Source organism: Bidens hawaiensis, unplaced genomic scaffold (genome assembly GCF_021521415.1).
Source record: "Bidens hawaiensis isolate Kalapana, Puna unplaced genomic scaffold, B.hawaiensis_p1.1 tig00036436_1, whole genome shotgun sequence".
In the NCBI taxonomy this organism is placed as follows: domain Eukaryota; kingdom Viridiplantae; phylum Streptophyta; class Magnoliopsida; order Asterales; family Asteraceae; genus Bidens; species Bidens hawaiensis.
In genome coordinates, this window is record NW_027505413.1 from 44,404 (window position 1) to 51,834 (window position 7,431).

Consider the following 7,431-nt stretch of genomic DNA (forward strand, 5'->3'; position numbering starts at 1 on the left):
CGTGGCACATTTTATTGAGTCGACGGTTGTAGCCACTACAGGGTTATCGGTGACGATACCACCTGCGGTTACGTCTACTTCTGAGGTCCCGGTTACATCGGAAATCCCTCCTCAGTACACTCAAGATATATCACATCTGAGGTTTGATTTCGATGCAACCTTATCAGACTCAGATCGAATAGCAGCACTTGAACGGGTCGTGGCAGAACAGTCAAGGATTAATCTTATCCAGACCCAGGCTATTCAACGCCTAGTTGCAGAGAATCAGATGCAGTCGTCCCTGCTGGTAGAACATGGAAAAATCATAGATGCTCTGAAGGAGTTCTTGGCATCTCAGGGGGAGACGAGCTGTAAAGGCGATGAGTTGAGGACCAAGAGGAGAAATGATCGAGACGATGATCCCAATGCATCGAAAGGTGCAGGTGGTGAGTTGCCAAGAACTGTACAAACTCTTGGGACTTCCACAACTCAGGGGGAGTCGACAACTGCAGCTGGTGGTGATGATGTGGTGGTAGTGGAGGTTGAGGAGATGGATGATGATTTTATGTGTGATGATGATGTATTACTGAGTGATGAGATAGAGAAGATTGGTGAACAGATTATGATTGATGATGAGATAGAAGAGGGAGAGATAGTAGAAGAAAATGTAGAGCATGAGATTCCAGAAGTCGATAACGCAGATATGAGTAAAGAGATGGGAAATGATGAGACTGAATGGGAAGAGCAGCCTAGATGGAAAGAAGGATATGCTCAGTGGTTCGTCAAAAAGAAGAAACCAGCGGTCCCTACTATGTTTAAGAAGACTTACAACATTAGAGGCTATGCTGAAGCGAGAAAAGGGATTATCTGCTGGATATACGATGAGCAGTTGAGGCTCTTCGTGATTAAGAGATATGATGGTATTCAGTACTTCAAAAGAATGTTGAGATCGTTGAACACACTGCCAGAATATGAAGTGAAAGACTTAGCCAGATTGAGATTGATAAATCGAAGTGATGATAATATGGCTAGAGTCATCGGGAAGATAGTATGGAAGGAGAGTATAAATGAAAAGAAGTTCGAGCTGCTGAAACCACAGAAGGGTAAACTTATCAAAGATAAAGATAGAGGGTTGAGAGCAGATCGCAAGCCTTAGATGATTATGAAGTATAAACCGATCCGGTGTTTGAAAGAAGTGCCGATGAAACAAATGCCCAAGGATGTGCTCAAAGAGTTGAAGTGGTGGTATGTAGATTGTGAGACAGCTGAAGCAGTGATGGAAGATGAAGATGAACAAGTGCTGCTGAGAGTCTATGATCCGATGCATCTAGTGAACCTGTCTCGAGCTGATCTACAGGTGCTGAATGAGAAGAAAATCTTTTATATTCCTGCTTGGAAAGACTAAGCGAGGAAATATCAAAGAGTTGTGTCGGTATGTGTACGAGAATGAGTGAATGCTTAAAGATGAAGATTCAAGATTGTTGAAGATTACAAGACACGTGCTTGAAGATAAAGAGATGAAGCTACTGCCAAGGGGGAGTCTGTTGGCGCATGATGTCAGTAGTTCAGTGTCTAGTGTCTGTAATCGAGTTTGTAATGTTTTGTATTTGATGTAAGCGAAGTTAGCTAACAAGTTCGCTGATATAGGCGAACTTGTTAGACAAGCGAAGTTAGGGACAACTTCGCCTGAACATGCCAGCGAAGTTGTCGTGATATATATTGATTAGGTTACGGCTTAATCAAGAGGAGTTTTATTATTCGAGTTTACGAGTCAGAGAGTCCTGTAATCAGTGATTGATATCACGTGTTTAAGGTTGCAATATAACGAGTATTTGTTTATTGTAACGTGTGTTCGATTGTGTTAACTCGTATCGTCTTCTACGCTCGTAACGTCTTACGTAGGGATTCCGCACCTACGTAGAACGAGATATCTCGTGTAGATCCGGCTGGGAACCTACAGTATCTCTTTCTCCAATTTCGATGTCAACTAGTTTACAAGATTGAATGACCAATTCTCCTCCAGACCCTTCATTCGTTGTTTTCTAAAAAGGTTGGGTTGGGTTGGGTATGTAAGCCATGTATCTGGGAGGAACTTAAAAGAAGGGCTTTCGGTTTTTTCACCACGTTTTATTATCTTGCAGCTATATTAATATATAAGAATATAAAATGATATACAACAAAATACTTTCTATAGAAGAAAGATTCGATATATGTCCTAGTGGTGGTGGCACCAATCAAGATGCATGTCGTCTAACCCAACCTCAGACTCTTTCTTCCTGACCTATTTGACTCTTAGCTGAGTTATAGTCATTTAGGTGGTATCCCGAGATTAAAGAGATCGAATTTCTCTAGGGAACACACGAAGAAAAGATATGATCTGGGTAAATAGAAATGGAAAAGGGATGTTTCCAATTCATCAAAGTATGAAGCTTTTTCTACATCCATATGTTCTACTAAATTAGATCGGTATTACCCATATAATAAAAGCATATTTGGTCTACATAATCCCTATAAGGTAAGCAATCCAACCTGTTCGATGATTTTTCGACCAAATACGATAAACAAGTGGGACCTGCACGATGCACAAGCTTTGTGGAAAGCCGCTTCTTTTTTCATTTCTAAAACAACTTGGGCAAAATAAGGCTCTACCGGAATACCATGGATTTTTTAGTTTTCGTCATTGGTTACAGGTTGAGCCACTATATGGAATGAGATAAGAATCCCTGGCGATATTTCCTCTCCACTTACTCGTAAGAGGCTTTCCCTCTAAAGAAGGATTATACCAAATGGCATAATTGGGATATTGATTCCTCGATCTTCAAAGAAAACCGACTCTTCCTACTCCTTCTTTTCCTTCAAGATCGGCGTTGGTCCTTCTTTCACTAATGATCTCACCATTTTCTAGTAGTTATCGTTAACTCGTGAGGGATCATCCTTTCTAACGCTTGTCTTTCTTCCCACTCTCAAGACAAGGCTCTCTCTCTCTCTCTCTCTCTCTCTCTCTCTCTCTCTCTCTCTTAAAGCGAAGCAGAGCGCATGAAGCTGAAAGCTCAAGAAACATAGGAAAACATGATAGAGGGCATATCTTATATAAAACTGTTGATCATTCCATAAAACAAGTATGTGTTCTTGTGTGAGATAGATGTAGTAAAGGTTGTTAAGTTTTTCAAAATTTTGTTTCACACAATGTCTAGTTTTAAATTTATAATTTTGATTTTAATCTTAAATAAACCACACACAAATAGGAAAGTGTACCTATCATATATGTAGAATAGTATAGGTAAAAACCAAATATCGATCATCGGACACACTTGTTTGATTTTTACTACTATTTGTATTTATTTTAACCGGAAGTAAACATCATAGTAGATTTGGTTTTTACAAGTAATTTTAAAAGAAATTTAAAAGCATAAATTTTAAAAATATTTTTGGGTTTTCGTATTTTTATAGAGATGATCAAGGATATAAGTATATCATCTTGGTTAAACCTCCTCTAAACTTGGCTTAACAATTAATTGGTAAACATGTGATAGAAGCTTGTTATGGTGATTAAATGTGGGAATAACACTTTATTTCTAAGTTATGTTAATTCCATGATAGTTAAAGAAAGAGATATGCTTAACTTAATAACCTCTACTAAACCATCATTTTATATAAGAAAGTGGTTTATATTATGTATTTATAAGGTAACCTACTTTAAAGATGAGACAATCCCTTAAATTGCTAAGTGAATTGTCCTTGATACTTTAATAAAAATAACCTTTGTATTATAATTAAAATACCAGTTAAGATTAGTTAAGTTGTAAATGATCAACCTTGAATTACCAAGTATTAACCCACACAACTCTTGGACAATTATAGAACTCACTTGACAAGTAATCAACCGATTTTAGTGGATTAACATCAACAATCTGTTTTCCTAACATTGTCAACATTCACATTTTAAGATGACCAATTACTACTAATGATTCATTTGGTCCATGTTCATATTAGGATTCATGTTATTTAACCAAGCCCTTACATCATAACTTCCTTCAAGTGTTCTTGAGATCACTGTTTATTGAAACTTTGCTCGACCTACCAAATTACTTGGTTTAAGCTTGGTTATGTCAAAGGTTAGCTCTGAAATAAACCTTGCTCGACTAAAGAAAAACCATGCTTGATGAAGTATAGTGTGCTCGAACCAACACTTAGAAGAATTCTAGAAGATAACCTTGCTCAAAAGTAAGATACCTTGCTTAAATAAGTTCTAGGCTTGCTGGAAGTGCCAAGTTTTCTCGAATTCCATACTTAGCCATTTCTTGAGGAGGTTGAGAAGATTCCAATCATCCTTGATCAATTCTTGATCCCAACAATCTCCCTCATAGATTGGAACAAACTCAGATGCACCAAAACACCTATAGGTTACATACACTTGTCCAAAAATACACATCAAATTCTCAAAGCAATAAATTACATTACTTAAAGAAATTTTACATATTCAAATTTTGTCTCAATGATTAACATAAACAAAAACAAAATTATTCATCTTTTTGAGCTCCATGATTCAGATCTTCTGTCAAGCCTCACAGCAGAAGCCTTTTGTTGAAAGATAGATATCTCCCTGTGGAGTGGATGTTGAGCTGGAAGCTTCCACCTCATTATATGATGAAGATCATCCACATGAAGATATTCCAAGTCAGAATCTTGTTCAATGATTCCCAAAGCCACACCATCATAGTTTCTCAAGATAAAAGAATGAGTTTTCTTTTCATAGTGTATCTGAGAAATTCTTTGATTTCTTTGAACTTTAGAATTTGGTCTGGTCATCTGTCTTCTCATACTGATGCACTCCTTCATTGTAGCATAAGGATTTATGACTTTCTTGGATTTTCCATGAGATTATTCAGTCATTCTAATGTCACTCATCCTTCTCTACCTCTTGATATTTTCAGCTTCTGAGTACTCAAGCTTTCTCTTCTTGTTTAACAGAGGAAATCCCTCTCTAGATTGTTCTTTCAAGTATTTAGATAGGTCATTCCTCTGTTGTCCTGCAAATCTTTCCCTCTACTGGTAATCATACAGGTGCAGACTTGCCAATTCTTCTAATTGTTTTTTGTTGAAGTCCCAGAAGTTATCCCTGAATACAATTGTCTTCAGCTCACCACTAGTCATGATCACTTTGAGTGTCTTGGTCCTAGAATCAAAATAAAGATTCTTTGGTAGATCCACACTAGAAGGTGGTCTTTGTTGTCTTTTCTGGTTGGACCTGGTGGTAGGGATGGGACTCTTGATGTGGACGCCCTTGAAGTATAATGTCTTTATGGTTGGGGCCTTCTCACATGTCCTTTAGATTCATAATTTTTCACAATGTCCTTCTTCATCATGATCAAAGTAAGGTAGTCAACACCTTCCTTGGACAAAGTTTTGATCATCTCAATTGTTTCTTTGTCCATATGCTCCTTTGTAGGAGATCTTGGTCTTCTGAAAGTATATATTCTTGGACCAGACTGTAATGACGTTATTGTCCTTTGCTCTTCTTCAAATTGATCAAAATATTCAATCTCTTTATAGAACGGATCCTTCAGCTGAGATTGACCCAAATTGACATATACACTGGTTGGCATTCCCTTCTTCAACATAGCCTGCCTTAGAGTGTTTTTCTTCTCTTTGTCTTCCCGTGGCATTAGATTTCTTGTTAATTCAACCTCAAGAGGTCCTTTCTTCACTTCAGATATAAAGGAAGGGGTCTGAGTTGATACTTCAGGTTTGTAAGATTCTTTCAACTCCTTCCTATACTTATCCAGCTCTGACTCATAAAGATCTTTCTTCTGTGCAGCAGTCAATTTACTTAATTCATCACCTACTCCCCTGGCTTCCATGGGTCTCTCAAGGAGAACTTCTTTATCTTTTGATAATTTTTTCTTCTTTTTTTCAGCCAACCATACCTTGGCTCTATCATCCTTAGCCTTTCTCTCCCTATCTTCTTCCTCTTTCTATTTTAATTCTCTTACTTTCTTTTGTCTCATTTCCTCTGCTGTAGCATCTCTTTCATCTTTTAACTTTTGAGATATTATTTTGAACTTCTCCGCAACCTCTCTCTTGCTCATTGAATCAACCAATTCAAAGTCATACCCATGCTCTAATAGGAACCCACATTTTCCTCCAAATCTCCTGAACACTTGATCTTTCCTTTCCAATTCCTCAACAACCCTCTTTTCTATTCTCTTCCTTTCCTCCTCTGCTTCATGGGCTTTAAGAGCTTTACTGATATCTTCCATGTCCTCATTGCTCATATTTCTAAATTAATCTTTAGAATACTTCTTGGTTTTCAGATGAGAGATATACTGATTCAACTGTCTTTTCTTTTGATCTCTCTTTTTCTTTAGTTCATCCCTCTTTCTTTCAAACAATATATTAAGGTTCTCTTCAGATAGTTTATCAAGTTCTTCAAATCTGAAACCTTGGGCCATGAAACTAATAAATCTTTGGTCTTCTCTATTCAATTCTTCTAGTCTGGCCTTGATTTTCTCAACATGTTCATCAGTTAAGTGAATTTGAGGTGAAGCAAGTTCATCCTCTTTGTCTTTCAATTTTTCCCCTCCTCATCATCCTCCATATCAGAAATATCCTCCAATGCTCCAATATGTGGTTCATTGTATTCATAATCTTCAGGCCTTAAAGCTTGCAAGGGAACAGCATCTATAGGTTCTTTTTCATGACTTTCTTTCTTCTTCTCCTTGTCTCTTGCTTATCTTCTTTTACAACCCTTTTCTTCTGTTTTGGCATCAGTTCCTTAGGTGTATTATCACCAAACCTCTTATTCCTCCTCACATACTTCACCATATCAATTGGCCAATCTCTCTCATTATATTGTATGTCCTTCATCAAATCATCTATCACCTTTTTGTAAGATGCCTTGGCCATCTCATCCTGGATTTTTTTTCATCAAAATCGGTCACCAACTGTTTATCAGCATTTTCATTGGTGGGTTCAGTAGTTGGTACAGATTGTTGAGGGATCTCAGTTTGAAATTTGTATATAACAATGGCTAGAGCATTGTCAGCTTCTCCAGTCTGTTGCTATTTTAATAAACCTTCAATTACCTCCTGTTCTACCTCTCCCTGTTCTTCACTCAACTTCTTCTTCAGTTCAATCTGCTCCACTATCACCATCTGTTCATCAATCTCTTTTTCTGAAATCATGTGACGAAGAATGTCTCTTTGAAACCATTCATTCACCATCTTGCCATGTAATTTCTTTCCCCTCTTAACAAATTCATCAACAAACTGTAGATGGTCATTTGATTCCACTTCTTTCCTTTTAAGAGGTTGCAATTAGCCTTCATGTTCTACCACTGCCTTACCTTTCTCCCTTCTCCTCTCCTCATCCTCATCCAACAGCCTAGATGGTCCAACCTCCCTGATAACAGTAGGTGGAAATTCATCTATTTCTTTCAGTAAATCTTCCAGT

General features: G+C 37.5%; 1 pseudogene; it reads right to left on the reverse strand.

The window, feature by feature from the left end:
- Positions 1–2,286: 2,286 nt before the first annotated feature.
- LOC143613034 (putative mitochondrial protein ymf1) lies at positions 2,287–2,772 on the reverse strand (annotated as a pseudogene).
- Positions 2,773–7,431: the final 4,659 nt, after the last annotated feature.